Source organism: Carassius carassius, chromosome 43 (genome assembly GCF_963082965.1).
Source record: "Carassius carassius chromosome 43, fCarCar2.1, whole genome shotgun sequence".
NCBI classification, from domain to species: domain Eukaryota; kingdom Metazoa; phylum Chordata; class Actinopteri; order Cypriniformes; family Cyprinidae; genus Carassius; species Carassius carassius.
Genome location: NC_081797.1, coordinates 23,657,954 through 23,678,976, shown reverse-complemented (window position 1 = coordinate 23,678,976; position 21,023 = coordinate 23,657,954).

Here is a 21,023-nt window from a genome sequence, read left to right as displayed (position 1 = left end):
GCTGCTTAATATTTTTTCAGAACATGTGATACTTTTTTAGGATACTTTGATGAATAAAAAAAAAAAAAGAAGCTATGTTTTAAAAATATAAATATTTTGTAATAACAATATACACTATAGTGGTCAGTAATTTGGGGTTAGTAATTATTTTTCTTTCTTTTTTTAAAATAAAATCAATACTTTTATTCAGCAAGGATGTGTTAAATTGATAAAAAGTGATTTTTATTTTATTTTGAATAAATGCATTTCTTTTTAACCTTTTATTGATCAAATATATGAGACAGCAGAACTGTTTCAACACTCATAATAAATCAGAATATTAGAATGATTTCTAAATGATCATGTGATAGACTGATGTTACATGTGACACTGAAGGCTGGAGTAATGATGCTGAAAATTCAGCTTTGCATCACAGGAATAAATTATTCTTTTAAAGTATATTCAAATAGAAAACTATTATTTTAAGTTGTAATAATATTTCACAATATTACTGTTTTTTCTGTATTTTTGATCAAATAAATGCAGGCTTGATGAGCAGAAGAATCTTCTTTCAAAAACATTAAAAATAGTAATGTTTCCAAACCTTTGGTCTGTACTGTATATAACATTAGATGAAATTATGGATTTGTTATTTGTTTGATCACTAAAGCTTAACATTTCAAATATTAAGAAATAATAGAATACGATGTATAAATATTATTAAAACAAACTAAACTACATGTATTAAAAGGCTAATGTGTCTATCTATTTTGTGCATTGACAGGTAAAAACCTTTCTTAGCAGGATACATTTGGTATTTGCTCAAAAATATCTTTATAAAATAAACACATTAGTTAGTTGAGACTATGAATTCCAGAAAAATCACCAAACACAAACATAGAGCTTGTTCCAGCAGTTTTGCCAATCCAGTCTCACAAATAGCTGTTTAACAAACACCCACTTTTATATGAATTTGTGCCTTGGAATTCAGAATATGCACATGTCTTATTCGTATGAAAATTAAGTGTGTTGAGAGCAGATGAATGAGGTTGCACACATTTACATGAATTTTTGACAAATCTAAATAAAATATTTTTTAATTGTTACTTGCCGCATTAAGCATTGTGGTTACTTTCAAAAACAAGCACATATTACCTGATCAAATGACATTTTGACCCTGAAATCAAAACATATGTTTAAAGTGTTATTGTCTAAATCAGATGTGAGGGGCATGACATGGTAAAAGCAAAAAGATCCCATTATAATCAGTGGTATAGTTTTTAATGGATGTAGAGCAATGTGACGTGCCACTGATATAAACACTAAACCAATGTCCTGACTTATTCCTGACCTACTTCACACATTTGTGCTTCTTCAGACAACAGGACAAATTCAGCAGTCACAATGTTACAGTTATCATTCTAGGTGTGTCGAAATGAAATACATAGGCCTAACTATATGTTAGCTCTCAGATCTCAGGGGAGAGAGAGAGGCTGAATGAGCGTCTGAAAGGCTCATCGCTGTATGGGACAAGGACAGCTCTGTGACTCCGGCCCGTCTCATTCATACAGACATAAACACATGAAGCCCATTCTGCTCGGAGAACAATGACATCAAGCCAGTTATTTTAATACACCCCATTGTGTCTGATGTGCCAGGCCGAGCCCTGGTATCTATTTATTAGTTTTGATACATACATATTCTATTGTTGTCAGATATAAGTCGTGTTTTGTTCGTCCGGGGTGGTCTGTGCAGACCAGCTGTGAGGTCTTAGACCGCCTCGTTGTGGAGCTCAGCGCTTCACTGGAGACGTGAGGAGATGTGTCATCGGAAATCTGCATTATTCAGACGTTTATTGGTTTGTTTGTACAGATATTTATTTATTTACCCATGTTTGTGCTATTTTAGTATCACTGATATACTATTATAGTTTTTGTAATATTTAGATTTTTCATATTTCTTATTAATTTATTTGAATTAAAAATGTGGTATTTTTTAAACTTTTCTTTTTAAATAAGTCTAGTTTTATAATGTAGTAATATAGTTTTAAGTTTTAGTTATTTTACTAATTCAGTGTACACTGATGTTTAGAGTGTATGTTTTACCAGAGAGTCCTCTCATTCTTCAAAAATAAATTAAAAAAAATAATAATAAAATAAAGACAGAACACTGTGTTACTTGCTGTTTCTCTGTGATTATTATTATTTTTTGTTTACATTTACAGTAGTTTCTGAGTGAAAACTATAAATTAGAAATGTTGCTTTGGCAATACCTGAAATAAAAGTAAAAGAAAAAAAATAATGTGTGTGTATGTGTGTGTGTGTGTATATTATTTGAAGTATTTTTAGTGTTTAAGTTGATAATATCAAGCATGTATCCTGAGTTCATGGGCAGCTAAAAGCACTCAAAAGTCTCTTCAAGGTTAAATGATTGTAAGACAACAGCTGAATTATGATCTCCTGAGCTGATATACATGACTATATGCCATTGTGTCACGGTGATAAGATTTCCTTCACAGCATTAATGAATTTTGATGCTTTGTTGCATTTACATGTGCTGTCGCTCCTGACATGGACATGCATGTCCCTGAAAATAAATGGCTGTGTGCACATCGCTCCCACTTGCGCAGTTCGCACAAAATATCATAGCTGGGTCGTTTTGGGTCACGTGATTTATTGATTAGTATTTAGCTTCAAAAAATGACAAGAGGATGATGTATAGCATTATCTGGCCAACAAAACACTATAAAGAGATGAATAGCCCTGAGATAAAGTTGTAAAGGTAAAGGGAAATAGATGAATATATCTATGTTACCCACAGAGACTGATGAGAAGTGTATCAGCTGTAGATGTATGCTAAGCATGTGTCATGCTGAGACTTTATGACTCTACAGAATGATCATGAAGAAAGTGTTATAACATTCCAGAGCTGCTCAGATCTTTACTTTCTCTCTGAACTCTTATACAATTTAACAGGCTTTTTTGTACTGTACCTTTAAGACTTTTAAGGTGAATATTTAAATATTATTGGCTAATCTCTCTATGCAGGTGTCGTGTTGAACACATACACTTCTAGTTGTTCCCTTGCTCTTTCTTCATGAGGATGTGTTCTTGGCTTGTTCCCAGCCCCGTGTTTCCAAATTCTCCTTTCTGGAATAACAAATATGCACATTTTGAAATAGCTGAGCTACTTTTGACACTGAAAAAAGTATCTAAGGTAAGCATCACTATTTTTGAACATAGACTTAAAAAAGGCCCTGTATACCTACATTTTTGGAAAGGTACAAATTTAAATAGAGTTCACAGCTGAAATGAACATTATAGAGGCAGTAAAACACCAACACATTTAATTGCCTTTCACACACATTATGATAACACAGCCATATTATTGATAGGGTGACCATTCATACGGGACACATCCCAGCCAGGATTTTAATAATGCCTAAAACATCCAGAGCAGTTTGACCAATAATATGCTGGTATTGTACATAATCGACCAATCGTGGGGCTGCGTGTGAGAAGGTGAGATCTAGAGGGAACGATCAAAGCGATGCAAATATGCGCACGTGTTTGTTCGTTCGATTGACTTGAAGCGTCGCTGCGCACAAATCCCAAAAAAACAAAAACAAAGTGCACCACAATGCTTCAAGTCAAACAAACGAACAAACAGGTGAAAGCGATTGCATAATGAGCCATCTGATCTGCTCTTTATAGCTCTCATGAATGTTACACAACGATCAACCTGCACAGTGCAAATAATCAAAACCTGGATATTTTAGGCATTATTAAAATTTTGGCTGGGACGTGTCCCGTATGAACGGAACATATGGTCACCCTAATTATTGACTTATTTTATGTGGTTATGTCAAAATACACTTTTACCATAGTGCATGATTCGTAAACAAATAAACTTTGACGATTACATTTTCATATGTATGACTTTTTTGATGTAGTAAACTTGCTCGGTAGCGCAACTGATACACTTTAGATGCAAATTGATGGGGTACGAGTCCTGTAAAACACACAAAGAGTTCAAAGCTTCATAGAACCAAGCTAAAGCGGGACACTTTCTTCAGCAAATGGGTTTTGGTTTGGTTTGTATCATGGTTTTAGACTCATAGTTTTGGTACAGTTCAATATGTGCTATGTTTAGTTTTGTAGTTTTGTAGGTAGGTCTAACAATAGTTGTTAGGTACAGAAACTGAATAAAGTAATCAAATGTAAAATAACAGTGCATATTTGTCTGTATAAATTAAATAGTAATCTTTGTTAAAGTTACAAAAGCTATTCAATGAAGAGCAGTGACTGATTTCCTTGTTTTTGTTGTTCGATTAAGTGCTGTCACTTTAAGAGAATGCATGGATCCAGTACACTGATGCTGTACTTTCAACCGACTAGAGGCTAGATTTAATAATAGCTTGTGCCAGCAAGCCGTCTTTTGGCCTTAAAATAGTAGTTTTAGGATTTACTAACTGAAGAATTAGCATTGAAAAAGCATATGGCGCTATAAATGAAGTGTCCCCAACTAAGCAAGCCAGAGGCGACAGCGGCAAGGAACCGAAACTCCATCGGTGACAGAATGGAGAAAAAAACCTTGGGAGAAACCAGGCTCAGTTGGGGGGCCAGTTCTCCTCTGACCAGACAAAACCAGCAGTTCAATTCCAGACTGCAGCAAAGTCAGATTGTGCAGAAGAATCATCTGTTTCCTGTGGTCTTGTCCTGGTGGTCGTCTGAGACAAGGTCTTTACAGGGGATCTGTATCTGGTGCTCTAGTTGTCCTGGTCTCCGCTGTCTTTCAGGGCAGTAGAGGTCCTTTCTAGGTGCTGATCCAGCATCTGGTCTGGATACTTACTGGATCCGGGTGACTGCAGTGACCCTCTGATCTGGACACAGACTGGATCTGGTGGCTACAGTGACCTCGGAATAAGAGAGAAACAGACTAATATTAGCGTAGATGCCATTCTTCTAATGATGTAGCAAGTACATAGGGTGTTATGTGAAGTGTTTCCGGTTCCAGTTTACCTAATTAATGCATCCTAAAAATCCTTTAACGGATTTGGATATTAAAAGCATATTAGTATGTTATGTGTAAGACAGGTTAAAGAGATGGGTCTTTAATCTAGATTTAAACTGCAAGAGTGTGTCTGCCTCCCGAACAATGTTAGGTAGGTAATGGTTAAATGATCACAGACATTTTAATGAAGTGTGGTATTGTTTAAATATAATCTTTGAAATGGCAAGTCAAAACAGAATGAAACATTATAATTTCAAAATTAAGCAAATCAGTCAAATGCACTTAATTATAATTTTATTTTTTATTATTACTATGTTATATTATTATTCTTCATCTATCTGTTATGTTTCTCTTATAGATTGTATACTTTATACACTCACTCTTTATTTGTTGATTTGTTCTTTATAAAAATAAAAAAATCAATGCAATACAATGATTTTCTATTCAGTTTAATGTACTTTATTGACATAGTTTGTGTGTTCATTACCAGACAGCAAGCAGTTTCGGCCCAGATCTGGCCCACATCTGGCACGCATTGATTTCACGTGGGTCGGATCTGGGCCAGCAATGGCGATTATAGTAATACACAATGCAATAATATGAAATATTAAGTTTCTGTATAAGGCTAAGGTGTGGCTCAGATTTGGGAATTCTGGTTTACTTAAGGCTGAGAATTGGCACCAATAATAAATCCTGTTTTGGCCCAGTTCAGGATTCTCGCTGGTTATGGCCCATGCGTGGCCCGAGTATTTAATCCAGTTCTGGGCCACTTCAGGGCCGTCATTCTTTGCGAAACTTGGGCTGAGGGAAAAGTGATTGTTTGGCCCAGATCTGGGCCAGAAAACATTTGCTATGTAGGAAGTCGATCAGTGGGGTGGAGAAGGGTACTGTTTGTTTTATTTTTATTTATTTTTTTATCAAGAACTGTTACACCCCTTGTTTTTATCTGACTTTTGCTTTTGTTGACACTATCAGTTGAATTTAGGGCTGGGTTTAGTATTAATGATATGCTATTTTTAATCACATTAGAGCTTTAAACCTTTAGCACCACTCTAAACATTTCTATATGTAATAAAACATTGGCACATTCGTTTTCATCTGTTTTGGATAAAATTGAATGTGCTTTTAACACCACTTACATTGTCGTTGTCTTTGAAAATGTCATGAGCAAGATGTCATTTTGCTAAATGTCTTCATAGGCCATTTTTATCTATGTGCCTGGGTTATTACTCTAATTTGTGATAGACTCTTCATTGTGATAGTTCAATGGAGCTGTAGCCATTTAGATTTAGACAGATGACGTAATTAAAATCAGGATTAATTGACCATTTGCCAAGCATTCACAACCCATTCACATTCTTTACCACACTGTACCTCAAAAGACAGGAACTAATTAGTGTACACTGTATTATTCGTTCAGTACAGTAGTTCACTGTGAGAAGTGTCGTGCTCTAGTGCACTGAGTCGTCACGTTTCCTTCCACAGCATTATTAGTTGTTTGGGTTTTCTGGGATAAAACTGAGAGCAGTGTGGGATGTCGAAAACCTACTGCTTCATGTTCAAGACCTGCCTTCTCTCAGAGGAAAACCAACAGCTGGGTCACCACAGAAAATATGTTGTGTATATCTGAGTAGATGAATCAGAGGATGTGTGTGTGGTCTTTATGTGTGTGCACATGAAATTCTCATGACATTTTGTAACTATATTTTATATTTCGTATGTTTAGGCATATTGGTTACATACTATGGATGCCCGTTAGCGCCACTTAATAAAAATAACTTTTTATCTCACAATTCTGACTTTATTTCTCAGAATTAATACCAGTTAGTTTGCATCATGATTATATTTATTTATTTATTTTGGATATGGTGAATCCAGACATGTTGCTGTTGGATGCAAATATAGACCAAAACAAGTATGGATGTCGACTTCCTGTGTGAATGGTAGCGCTAGCAAACTTTCTGGCAAATGCAAATGAAGTACTCACAACTGTCTCATCCATGTTTTTTTTTTCATTTGTTGCAAATGAATGAATAACAATGTTTGCTGACATGTTGTCTAGAGTTTCAATGTATTGATGAATAATATACAATAAGACTAGAAACATCTATTGGAAAAGCATAGGTATATGTCAAATAGAAATTATGGAAATTATGATTTCATGTTGACTTGAAATCCTCATAATCATAATATCGTTTTTTGCTGGGAAATTCCAGATTTATACGGTAGCTAAGTGAAACTGAAAGGCAGTCACACCAGCTTAGTGTGAACCAGTATAAAAACCTAAGGATTTCTCAAACACTGACTCGTCGCACACATGCCGGGGCAGCGGTAGCCACAGGCACTTTAAAATGCTTTATTAACATGTATAGAGGCAAATATCGTCTCTGTGAAGTCGAGGAGATCAGGTGTGCTGCGTATGATATGAGGCTGCAATGACAAGGCTTGATACTCATTCAGACAGGCAGGAGTCCCATCAGCCCCTGCAGCCAGAATCATCCACACATATATTATTGTCAATGCCAGGTACACTCTGAAAACTACAAGCACCTTTTGTCATAGAGACTTAAAAACCTGGACTGTCTCCCTTTGGCATGCTGATATGAGGATTAGTTTTTATTGATAAAACATGCATAATTTTTGAAGGTTTTCTTGAGCATATCTGGTAAAAATCATTTTGTTTTTTGTATTGTAGAATGCTGATGTCCTAAAACAATGGGCACTGTTGACTAAGGCAAGACAAAATATGCATTTCCATGAGTTGGAATGCTGTGTTAAAATTGCCTGCCAAATTTTATTATCAGGGGATATGTGGTCATAATTCTGAGATATGTCTGGAGGAAGTATAGAGATGCATTGTCTTTGTCCTTGACCCGAGACTAAGGCAAAAAAGTAACAATAGACAGTAAACAGCATATTTAATTTGACGTGAACGAGCCCGTGAGTGATAGACCTACAGTCCATTTAATATGTCATGCTGCTGTGAAACACTGAAAATATGTTAAAAAAAATATATTTAACGAATCCTTACAAACAAACAAAAACACTTGGTTGTGAAAATTTTATGCAAAAATAAAAAGTTAAAAAAAATGAAATTAAAGTGGAACTGGGGTGAAACATAGAATATGTATTCTGTCTATCTATCTATCTATCTATCTATCTATCTATCTATCTATCTATCTATCTATCTATCTATCTATCTATCTATCTATCTATCTATCCATCTATCTATCTATCTATCTATCCATCCATCCATCCATCCATCCATCCATCCATCCATCCATCCATCTATCTATCTATCTATCTATCTATCTATCTATCTCTCTATCTATCTATCTATCTATCTATCTATCTATCTATCTATCTATCTATCTATCTATCAATCTTCTGTCTGTCTGTCTGTCTGTCTGTCATCTATCTATTAGGGATGTAGTGGTACACATATACGTACCGCATGGTTCATGGGGCAAATTCCAAATGGAAGTGATCATCCCTATGCGTTTGAAGGGCAGAACCCTCTGAGTGGGGACTTTGGAGGGAGTAGGGCACGTGCAAGCCATTATGTAGTCGCTTGGAATACACTTGGCAAAGTGAGCAATGCCATTTTCTCATTAACAGTGTAAAGGGCGCCGGGAGAACATGTCATCTGCTTCTTTTTCTGAAGGGCCTGAGCTGCATATCCTAAAATAACTTACCTGTTAAGGTCTAGGCTAGGAAGCCTAAGCCTAGGGCAGAGCTCAAGGCTCGGAATCAGAAGAAAAAGGTTCCTTTAAGGGGATACTGCCAGGTTTCTAAAAACCAAACGAGACCTTGGCCTGCCACTCAGGGGGGCTGACTTGACAGATCTTTGGTAGCAACACCCTGCTCAGAAATGTATCAACAGAGATACAAAAGTTGAGTAGAGCCCAAGGTGAGAACCGGGGCCTATACCAACTCAGAGAAGGGAAACAAGGCTGACAGCACTTAACCCTTACCATACAGGATTTTAGAATGTGTGCTTAACGTGCACACTTACCACAATGTGGATTTTAGAAAGTGCACAGAGCTCAGCATTTGCACTTACCATAGCATGGATTTAAATAACACCATTTCTTGGGGGAACCAAAGACTGTATAAACCAGACTATTCGAAGCATCTGCTCACAGATAGCCAGAAGGAAGCGGCGCGCTTGCAAGAGGCCCTTCATGGTGAGGGGAGCACAGCTTAACAACTTACAAGCAAGGTAGGCAGGAGATGGCTCAGCCACCTGGCATGATTGCTATCTAGACCTCAAAAGAGCAGACGCCCAACTTCAATAATAGGTGGGGGACTCAGATGTTCAGATCAAGAGGTGCACATATGAAATCCCAAAGGGCACTGCTAAGCTCGACCCACAAGCAGACCAGCTCAAACGAGTGGAGGACTCAATAAGAGAAGTCCACAGACGCTCAATTGGGAGTGGCAGTCTCAAAGATTACCCTCCAAGGTGAGGAACCAAGGAACCAGAGAGTGACCCAACTACCTGATGTCACTGCTATGAAGCTCAAGAGCAGAGGGTTCAACCCCTAGTGAGGAAAGAGAGGAACGCAGCTCAACCAAAGCTGTCAACAGCCCACGGTCAGAGGACCTATCTCTTAAGTCGAGAGGAGGACTCATCCAGTCTGCCTAGGACGATGGAATGAAAGCTTTAAAGTCAGCCGAGCACATCTTGGCCTCCTTAAACTTCTCGACCACTATCTCAATGGAAGTGATGAAAAGCTCAGAAGGGGAAAGTGGCGCATCAAGAAGAAAGCCCTTCTCTTTTGACCCAACATCCACCAGATTCACCTACAGATGCCTCTCCATAACCACCATGGCCACCATGGATCAATGAAGGCCTGCTTAGTGGCACAAAAAGCAAGATATGTGGTGCGACGCAACTCTACCTCCTCATCATGGGATAGACCCTGACCTTTATTCAGGTCTTTCAGCAGATCAGCCTGATAACCTTGAAGCACCGCCATGGTATGACCTGACCTGCTGCTGCATATGCTCTGCTATTCAAATGAAATATATCCTGAAGGAGTTTGGACAGCAGGTAGGGAGACTTAAGAGAAGTTGTCACCTCAATAGAGAGATAGCTGGTCAGCGTCTCATCAACAGGGGGCATCTTTTCATAACCATTCTCATGCATCCCCTCAATGTTGGCATAACTAGCATGCTGGAATCTATAGATGCAAGACAAGAATGGATTTTTCCAAGCTTTTTTGATCTCAGCATGGGGATTGGGAAGAAATGGAAGGCTCACCTGAGCTGGAGGGCTATGGCTAGAAATAAAACGCTCATCAGGGCAGCCTCGAGGCATCATTTTCTTGTCTCGCTTCCACGGCAAGCCAAGCCTCAACATGGCACGGTCCATAACCTCAAGCAGTTCATCATACACGGGAGGATTGGGAGGACTCAGTCTCGACTTCTTCGTCCTCATCTCCTGCTCATCCTGACTTTGAGCCAGTAGAACACTAGCCATTGGATCAGACGATGTAAGAGAGATAGCATCGCCGTCCAGCAGCTCACTCCCATCCGTGACTGATGAGCGCAAAAGTAAAAGACCTTTTTTTAACTCATCATCCAGGTCCATATGCTTTCATCACAAGCTCATTTTCCTCCATGCCTCAGCAGCGGAGGGTCCTGAAGTACGGGGAGCTGGTGGCTGTCCCTCTTTCCTTGAAAAGAGAGACAAACGAGAGTGGAGCTTTTTCATAGGAAAACGGTCACAGTGCACACAAACTGCCCCCTCGAGGACATCGCGTGCATGCTCTTTGCCCAAACAAAAGACGCAAAGATTGAGTGTGTCCTCAAGTGACAAATAACGAGGACATGGATCCACACACACTTCTTAAATGCCTTACTAGTGCTCGCCATGGTAAAGAATAATTGTTCTCACCGGAAATGCATGCTTCAAACAAAACAGTCCTTAAAGACAAAGAAGAGTATGACATGTTCTTCGGACGGCGCCCTTTTATACTGTGGTCGCACCAGGTGATGACATCACAAGCTGTCGCCAGGTAATGTTATTGTTGCGTTTAGATGTATTCTTCAAACATCAGTCACACTGAAGGTGTTTCCCATAGCAACCTCTAAAGGACATAGTTTGAAGTTCACTTGAAAGGGAACTAATATATATAAAACTTTAAAAAATATAAAATATATTTTTTATGCCAGTGTATGTCAGCGAATCAGCTGATGGACACCATGCTGTGTTATCACGGGAACATCCTAGCTGAAGATAATGAGGAAATTTTGTCTCTTCCTTTGCCAAGTGCATTCCAAAAAACTACATAATGGCACATGCCCTGCTCACGCCAAAGTCCCCACTCCAAAGGGAATATGGATGATCACTTTCATTTGGAATTCGCCCCATGAACCGTACAGTAAGAATATGTGTCTGTCTATCTGTCTGTCTGTCTGTCTATCCATTCATCCATCCATCCATCCATTTATCTATCCCATCAAATGGGCAATAGAGCACATGTATCGACATTATACTGCTTAAATCCTTTCCTCCTCCATGTCATGCCTGTCAAGAAGCACTCAAACATCATCATTTCATTGACATATCTGCCGCGGCGCAGTTTGCCCCCTCCCAGGCTTCATGTCACCTCATGTGCTGCAGTTGTTTGGTGTTTTGTGATTCTAATGTGGCCTGTGTTGGAGAGGCACTGACCTGAGGTGATTATGATGCTGATGTGTGTGGATATAGATGAAGAGAGAGAGAGAAGAGTTCTGACAGATTCATGTCCATTTCAGCTGTCCACACTACAGGAGCTCTTCAGGCCCCTTTATATGATTCAGGAGGCACCTCTTAACGCAATTGCCTGCCATCCAGCACTTTGATCTTCTTGATGTGAAAATGATGCAGAAAGCATGACAGGGTGGTTATTTTCCACTGCATAATATATATATATATATATATATATATATATATATATATATATATATATATATATATATATATATATATATATATATATATATATATTATTTAAGGCATGTTCACACAAAGAATAATAACTTAAGCATCCACACCAACGCACAGTTAATGTTTATTCTAAGCTCCCGCTGTTTCAAATGGTCAAACGTTTTAAATTTGAGTGGATTCTGATTGACTGACAATGTTTTATCATTCATCACCTGAAAAAAGGACTATTAATTCATTAATTCTAAAGACACTGTTATTGTTACAGTTTTAGTGTTCCCTTATTCTCACAGAATTAGCAGAACTACTAATTAAAACTATATAGTTATAGTTGTCATCTTTATTGTAAACAAGCCTAAGTATTTATTAATATTTTTGCTTTGTTTTCCAGTAAAGCTTTTGTTTACTTTTATTTTGGTTTACTTTTGTTTTCCAGTATTCAAATCAAAATGAACATAAACAACAACAGCAACAACAAAAACTTGCCAGTGGGGTATGAAGAATATATTTATTTTTAAAAATAGGTTGTAGTGTCTTGGAATGGAATATTAATAAATAACCTAATAAAAAGTGACTAAAATAAATACATAAACTATTATTTCAGATAGTTCTCAAAGCAACATTTCTTATCTTGCAGTTATTGAAAATATGGCCTCAGAATTTTTGAGTAGCTCTGCCCACAGCAAAAAGTCATTGGTCCAAGGTTGAGTTCTGCATACCAATATTTATAGCATCAAATATCATTTAATAACAAAGATTTTACTGCAATTTTTACTTGTGAAAAAATGTTTTGAAAACATCTGCATCACGCTCTATGATGCATACAATGCATAGCAGTGTAAATTAAGTGTTAATAACATATTTAAATGTAAACACACATGATTTGTTTTACTTTGACGGACAAAGTAGCATAGCTACGCTAAATCTGACCAGCTATGAGAGCACCTAAATGACCTCATAGCAATGCCACTTGGATGAGGGCAGCTAATTACAGGAACACAGACACAAAGAGGCATGAGACCATTCATCACTGCAATACATCCACTCTCTCTGCATCCCAACGCCGCTCATATCACACTTTATTAGGCCACAGATGCACTGGCATTTACAAATGACTGCTGCCTATGGAAAACAGCACATTTGCCTATATTTCTGCATATATTTCTGGGGTTTGATTCAGTGTCAAGGAGAGCTGTTCTCCATATCTGTGGTATTCGCAGAGATTAATCAGATAAGCACCATTTTATTCAGTTCACTGCTCTTTGACACAGCTATAAACACACATCATAGATCTTGAAGGAGCTGGAGAATGAAAACATATTTAGACCATGTTTGAAATATCTTTAACAAATTGTTCAAGGTTAATAAGTTAACTCCAATAAAGAAGATCATTTGAAAACTGTTTTTGGACCCCACTGAATTACATGTTCATTTTGTGGGGATGTTCAACATTTGTGATACAGATGTGAATAAGATCTTATCATATTGTAGAGAGTTGGGTAAATTATTTTAAGTAACAACCTATAAAACTAGCCATAACACACTAGCAACCAGCTAGAACACACTAGCAACTACATACGTACTGTGACTCAGCTATATCTTGGTGCAAGAATTTCATGCTAGATATGAGTGACCACTTTTAACTCCGACATCAGACAGTAGTAACAGTCACAACACCCTAGCAACCAGCTAACAACACCTTAGCAACCATCCAGAACACATCAATGGCCACCTACCAGTGCTTTAAAGGAACAGTCCACCCAAAAATTTTAAATGAACTCACCCTCAGGCCATCCAAGATACGTTTGTATCCTCATGATATTTGGAGAAATTTAGCATCACTTGCTCACCAATAGATCCTCTGCAGTGAATGGGTGCCGTCAGAATGAGAGTCCAAACAGCTGATAAAAACATCACAACAATCGACAAGTAATCCACACCACTCCAGTCCATCAGTTAACATCTTGTGAAGTGAAACGCTGCATGTTTGTCAGAAACAAATGTGTCATTAAATCATTGCTTTCACAAATGATTTTCGTCTGAATCAGGAGAGAATATGCACAGATCAAGCGCCATTTAGAAACTAAAACAGTCCAAAACCCTTTTAAACAATTGTGAAAGTGGAATTTGATCCTCAACAGAGGATGGATTTTTTTTTTCACATGCAGAAGCATGATTATGGATTATGGACTCATATTTTAGCCAAAAGTTTAAAATCAGCTTTTGGCTGATGATGTGATGTTTTTATCAGCTGTTTGGACAAATGCACCCATTCACTGCATAGGATCCATTGATGATGCAAGTGACTACTATAGTACCACCATATTTGGGATACAGTCCCCTCTGTGTGTCACAATCAAAAAAATGGCAAACTCAGCTGTCCCGTGCATGTTATTCTGTTATACATCAGCACTGACTGACCCCATAGTCATCAGAGAGTCCACACAGCGTTTATGATCAGATATGATCTGAGCCGTACGGATGCCTCACACAATGCCATAATCACAGTGTTATCAATAGCCGGGTTTGGGCTGGATATGTTTAAGCCCTGCTGGAGATTTGGCCGTTGCTCTGTTATTGAATATTTCCATTGTCAGGCCAACAAAAGTGTGATGATCGCAGGCAAAATGCTTACACAGGAAATTCTTTCTGTGCATTGTAAACAGTGGTTGATGTCAGCAGTTTTGAACAGAAATATGTGATGATTGGAAAAGCACTGTTTTGTTCCTCTGTGATGAGTTCTTAGAAAAAGGCTGTCCGGTCTGTGGACAGTTCGACGGCTCTTGTGTCATTCTCTGTTTTTCATGTCACTGTACTTCCTTTATAACATGGGAAAGGGTTACACATATTTTGCAACCTAATTCAGCAAAATAAGCTCTAATACAGCAAGATTGAATCACATAAGAATGACGTGGTTCAATTATTATTATTTTTTTACTTAATCTAATGTCTGTCATCGTTTTAATCATACACTAAATTTAATTATATCGCATGGAATAGATCTTACTGCTATAGATATCGTACCTCAATGTGATGATGTTACAGACCATTTCCTTGTATCGTGCATGCTGCATATCACTGATATTAACTATATGTCTCAGCGTTACCGTCTGGGCAGAACTATTGTTCCAGTCACCAAAGACAGATTCGCAAATAACCTGCCTGATCTATCTCAACTGCTATTTGTACCCAAAAATACACATGAATTAGACGAAATGACTGACAACATGGGCACTATTTTCTCTAATACATTAGAAGCTGTTGCCCCCATCAAATTGAAAAAAGTTAGAGAAAAACGTACTGTGCCATGGTATAACAGTAATACACACTCTCTCAAGAAAGTAACTCGTAGTCTTGAACGCAAATGGAGGAAAACTAACATGGAAGTTTTTAGAATTGCATGGAAAAACAGTATGTCCAGCTATAGACAGGCTCTAAAAAATGCCAGGGCAGAGCATATACACAAACTTAAATAACCAAAACAATCCAAGGTTTTTATTTAGCACAGTGGCTAAATTAACAAATTACCAGACGCCACCTGGTTAAAATATTCCACCAACGTTAAATAGTAATGACTTTATGAATTTCTTCACTGATAAAATAGATAACATTAGAAATACAATAGCGAATGTAGATTCTACAGCGTCTAACACTTCAGTTTCATCCATCGCACCCAAAGATAAACTGCAGTGCTTTACAACTATAGGACAGGAAGAGCTAAATAAACTTATCACTGTATCTAAACCAACAACATGTTTATTAGATCCTGTACCCACTAAATTACTGAAAGAGTTGTTACCTGTAGCCGAAGAACCGCTTCTCAATATTATTAACTCGTCGTTATCTTTAGGTCACGTCCCAAAACCATTCAAGCTGGCGGTTATTAAGCCTCTTATTAAGAAACCAAAACTAGATCCTAGTGAACTGGCAAAGTATAGGCCTATTTCAAATCTTCCATTTATGTCTAAAATTTTAGAATAAGTTGTGTCTGCTCAATTGAGCACCTTCCTACACAAAAATTATCTGTATGAAGAATTTCAGTCAGGTTCAGGCCCCACCATAGCACAGAAACTGCACTTGTTAAAAATTACAAATGACCTGCTTCTTGCGTCAGATCAAGGCTGCATCTCATTTCTAGTTTTACTTGATCTTAGTGCTGCGTTCGACACCATAGATCATGACATACTCATAGATCGATTACAAAACTATACAGGTATTCAAGGGCAGGCTCTAAGATGGTTTAGATTCTACCTGTCCGATCGCTACCATTTTGTTTACCTAAATGGGGAGTCATCTCATTTATCATCAGTAAAATATGGAGTGCCACAAGGATCCGTCCTAGGTCCCCTTATATTTTCAATATACATGTTGCCCCTTGGTAATATAATTAGAAAATACTGAATTAGCTTCCACTGTTATGCTGATGATACTCAGCTATATATCTCAACGAGACCAGATGAAACCTCTAAATTATCTAAGCTAACAGAGTGTGTTAAAAATGTAAAAGATTGGATGACCAATAATTTTCTCCAATTAAATTCGGATAAGACAGAGATATTAATTATTGGACCAAAAAACACTACACAGAATCTTGTAGATTACAATCTGCAACTAGACGGATGTACTGTTACTTCTTCTACAGTCAAAAATCTGGGTGTTATATTAGACAGCAACTTGTCTTTTGAAAATCATATTTCCCATGTTACAAAAACTGCATTCTTCCCTCTTAGAAACATTGCCAAGCTACGAAACATGTTGTCTTTTTCTGATGCAGAAAAGCTAGTTCATGCATTTATGACCTCTAGACTGGACTATTGTAATGCACTTCTAAGTGGTTGTCCTGCTTCTTCAATAAACAAGCTACAGGTCGTCCAAAATGCAGCAGCTAGAGTCCTTACCAGGTCAAGAAAATATGATCATATTACCCCAATTTTACAGTCTCTGCACTGGCTACCTATTAAGTTCCGTATCAGTTACAAATTATCATTACTTACCTATAAGGCCCTAAATGGTTTAGCTCCTGCGTACCTAACTAGCCTTATACCATGTTACAATCCATCACGCTCCCTAAGGTCACAAAACGCTGGACTTTTGGTAGTTCCTAGGATAGCAAAGTCCACTAAAGGAGGTAGAGCTTTTTCACATTTGGCTCCCAAACTCTGGAATAGCCTTCCTGATAATGTTCGGGGGTTCAGACACACTCTCTCTGTTTAAATCTAGATTAAAAACGCATCTCTTTCAACAAGCATTTGAATAATGTATCTTAAATTGTGAGTATAGTTGTATCTGATCAAATGTGCATTCTTATTCTTTAGCTTGGGTTAAACTAATTAATTTTACTTTGTTGAATCAGCAGCTATGCTAATGATGTCTCTAATTTTTTCTATGTTTTGCCATGGGAATTACATCCCGTGGTAACTAGGATTTACACAAGCTCCAGTCTGGATCCAGAACAGCTGAGAAGAGATGTTGGGCAGACCTGACCTGTTTAAAAGAGATGGTCTTCATCCCTCCTGGGGTGGCGCCTCTCTTCTCTCTAGAAATATGGCAAATAGTCTTAGTATTTATACTTGACTAACTGGGGCCCAGGTCAGGAAGCAGACAGACTGGCTAAACCGACCGTCTGCTAGCTGCCTCCCGTCACAGAGGTCAGTTAATTCTCAGCACATAGAGACTTTTTCACCTAGATATTACACTATAGAGACTGTGTCTGTTCCCCGAACTAGAAAAAAAACAAAAAACGTCCAAACCAAGTTAAGATTAAAAATTTAATTGAGGTTCAACAAATAAAAAACAGAAGCAATATGGATAAACAAATGATAAAGCTTGGCTTATTGAATATCAGATCCCTTTCTACGAAAACACTTTTTGTAAATAATATGATCACTGATCATAATATAGATGTACTCTGTTTGACAGAAACCTGGCTATAAACCTGGTTACCTGGTTATAAACATGAGCCGCGTCTAAAAGGCAAAGGTGGAGGTGTTGCTTCAATTTATCCAGTCAGGATTTAGACCGTATCATAGTACTGAGACTGCTCTCCTTAGAATTACAAATGATCTGCTCTTATCATCTGATCGTGGGTGTATCTCTCTATTAGTTTAATTGGATCTTAGTGCTGCGTTTGACACAATTGACCACAACATTCTTTTGCATAGACTTGAACACTTTGTTGGCATCAGTGGAAGTACATTAGCATGGTTTAAATCGTACTTATATGACCGCCATCAGTTCGTAGCAGTGAATGAAGATGTATCCTATCGATCACAAGTGCAGTATGGAGTACCTCAAGGCTCAGTACTAGGGCCGCTACTCTTCACGCTTTATATGTTCAATTCAATTCAATTCAAGTTTATTTGTATAGCGCTTTTTACAATACAAATCATTACAAAGCAACTTTACAGAAAATTATGTTTCTACAATATTTAGTAGTAGCTAGTAGTTTGTGCACGTTTGACAGGATTTTAGAAAAAATAAAAATAATAATAATAATACAAGACGTAGTCAGCTAGATGATGAACTATCAATATTATTAATTAATAGTAATTATAGGATGCAGTCACACATGTAGCAATAATTGTTAGTTCTGTTTGTTGATTCAAGGTTAGCATCATCTGGGGTCCTCTGAGGGTCAGCTTCATCTCTTCTCAGGTGTTCTGGATCCAGACTGGAGCTTGTGTAAATCCTAGTTACCACGGGATGTAAATCCCGTGGCAAAACATAGAAACAAAATAGAGACATCATTAGCATAGCTGCTGATCCAACAAAGTAAAATTAGTTTAACCCAAGCTAAAGAATAAAAATGCAGATGCAACTACACTCACAATTTAAGAGATACATTATTCGAATGCTTGGCGAAAGAGATGCGTTTTTAATCTAGATTTAAACAGAGAGAGTGTGTCTGAACCCCGAACATTATCAGGAAGGCTATTCCAGAGTTTGGGAGCCAAATGTGAAAAAGCTCTACCTCCTTTAGTGGACTTTGCTATCCTAGGAACTAAACAAAAGTCCAGCATTTTGTGACCTTAGGGTGCGTGATGGGTTGTAGCGTGGTAGAAGGCTAGTTAGGTACGCAGGAGCTAAACCATTTAGGGCCTTATAGGTAAGTAATGATAATTTGTAACAGATACGGAACTTAATAGGTAGCCAGTGCAGAGACTGTAAAATTGGGGTAATATGATCATATTTTCTTGACCTGGTAAGGACTCTAGCTGCTGCATTTTGGACTACCTGTAGCTTGTTTATTGACGAAGCAGGACAACCACCTAGAAGTCCATTACAATAGTCCAGTCTAGAGGTCATGAAAGCATGAACTAGCTTTTCTGCATCAGAAACAGATAACATGTTTCGTAGCTTGGCAATGTTTCTAAGATGGAAGAATGCGGTTTTTGTAACATTGGAAATATGATTTTCAAAAGACAAATTGCTGTCTAATATAACACCCAGATTTCTGACTGTAGAGGAAGTAACAGTACATCCGTCTAGTTGCAGATTGTAATCTACAAGATTCTGTGTGGTGTTTTTTGGTCCAATAATTAATATCTCTGTCTTATCCGAATTTAATTGGAGAAAATTATTTGTCATCCAATCTTTTACATTTTTAACACACTCTGTTAGCTTAGATAATTGGGAAGTTTCATCTGGTCTCGTTGAAATATATAGCTGAGTATCATCAGCATAACAGTGGAAGCTAATTCCGTATTTTCTAATAATATTACCAAGGGGCAACATGTATATTGAAAATAGAAGGGGACCTAGGACGGATCCTTGTGGCACTCCATATTTTACTGATGATAAATGAGATGACACCCCATTTAAGTAAACAAAATGGTAGCGATCGGACAGGTAGGATCTAAACCATCTTAGAGCCTGCCCTTGAATACCTGTATAGTTTTGTAATCGATCTATGAGTATGTCATGATCTATGGTGTCGAACGCAGCACTAAGATCAAGTAAGACTAGAAATGAGATGCAGCCTTGATCTGACGCAAGAAGCAGGTCATTTGTAATTTTAACAAGTGCAGCATATGTTACCCTTGGGAGATATCATCAGGAAATATGGTGTTAGCTTTCACTGTTATGCTGATGATACTCAGCTCTATATTTCTTCGCAGCCCGGTGAAACACACCAATTTGAAAAACTAATGGATTGCATAGTAGATATAAAAAACTGGATGACAAGTAATTTCTTACTGCTAAATTCTGAAAAAAACAGAGGTGTTAATTATAGGACCTAAAAACTCTGCTTGTAATAACCTAGAACACTGTCTAAGACTTGATGGTTGCTCTGTCAATTCTTCGTCATCAGTTAGGAACCTAGGTGTGCTATTTGATCGCAATCTTTCCTTAGAAAGCCACGTTTCTAGCATTTGTAAAACTGCATTTTTCCATCTCAAAAATATATATAAATGCTCTCAATGTCAAATGCAGAAATGTTAATCCATGCATTTATGACCTCAAGATTAGATTATTGTAATGCTTTATTGGGAGGTTGTTCTGCACGCTTAGTAAACAAACTACAGCTAGTCCAAAATGCAGCAGCAAGAGTTCTTACTAGAACCAGGAAGTATGACCATATTAGCCCGGTCCTGTCAACACTGCACTGGCTCCCTATCAAGCATCGTATAGATTTTAAAATATTGCTTATTACTTATAAAGCCCTGAATGGTTTAGCACCTCAATATTTGAATGAGCTCCTTTTACATTATAATCCTCCACGTCCGCTACGTTCTCAAAACTCAGGCAATTTGATAATACCTAGAATATCAAAATCAACTGCGGGCGGCAGATCCTTTTCCTATTTGGCGCCTAAACTCTGGAATAACCTACCTAACATTGTTCGGGAGGCAGACACACTCTTGCAGTTTAAATCTAGATTAAAGACCCATCTCTTTAAACTGGCATACACATAACATACTAATATGCTTTTATTATCCAAATCCGTTAAATTATTTTTAGGCTGCATTAATTAGGTAAACTGGAACCGAAAACACTTCCCATAACACCCTATGTACTGTATTTGCTACATCATTAGAAGAATGGCATCTACGCTAATATTTGTCTGTTTCTCTCTTGTTCCGAGGTCACCGTGGCC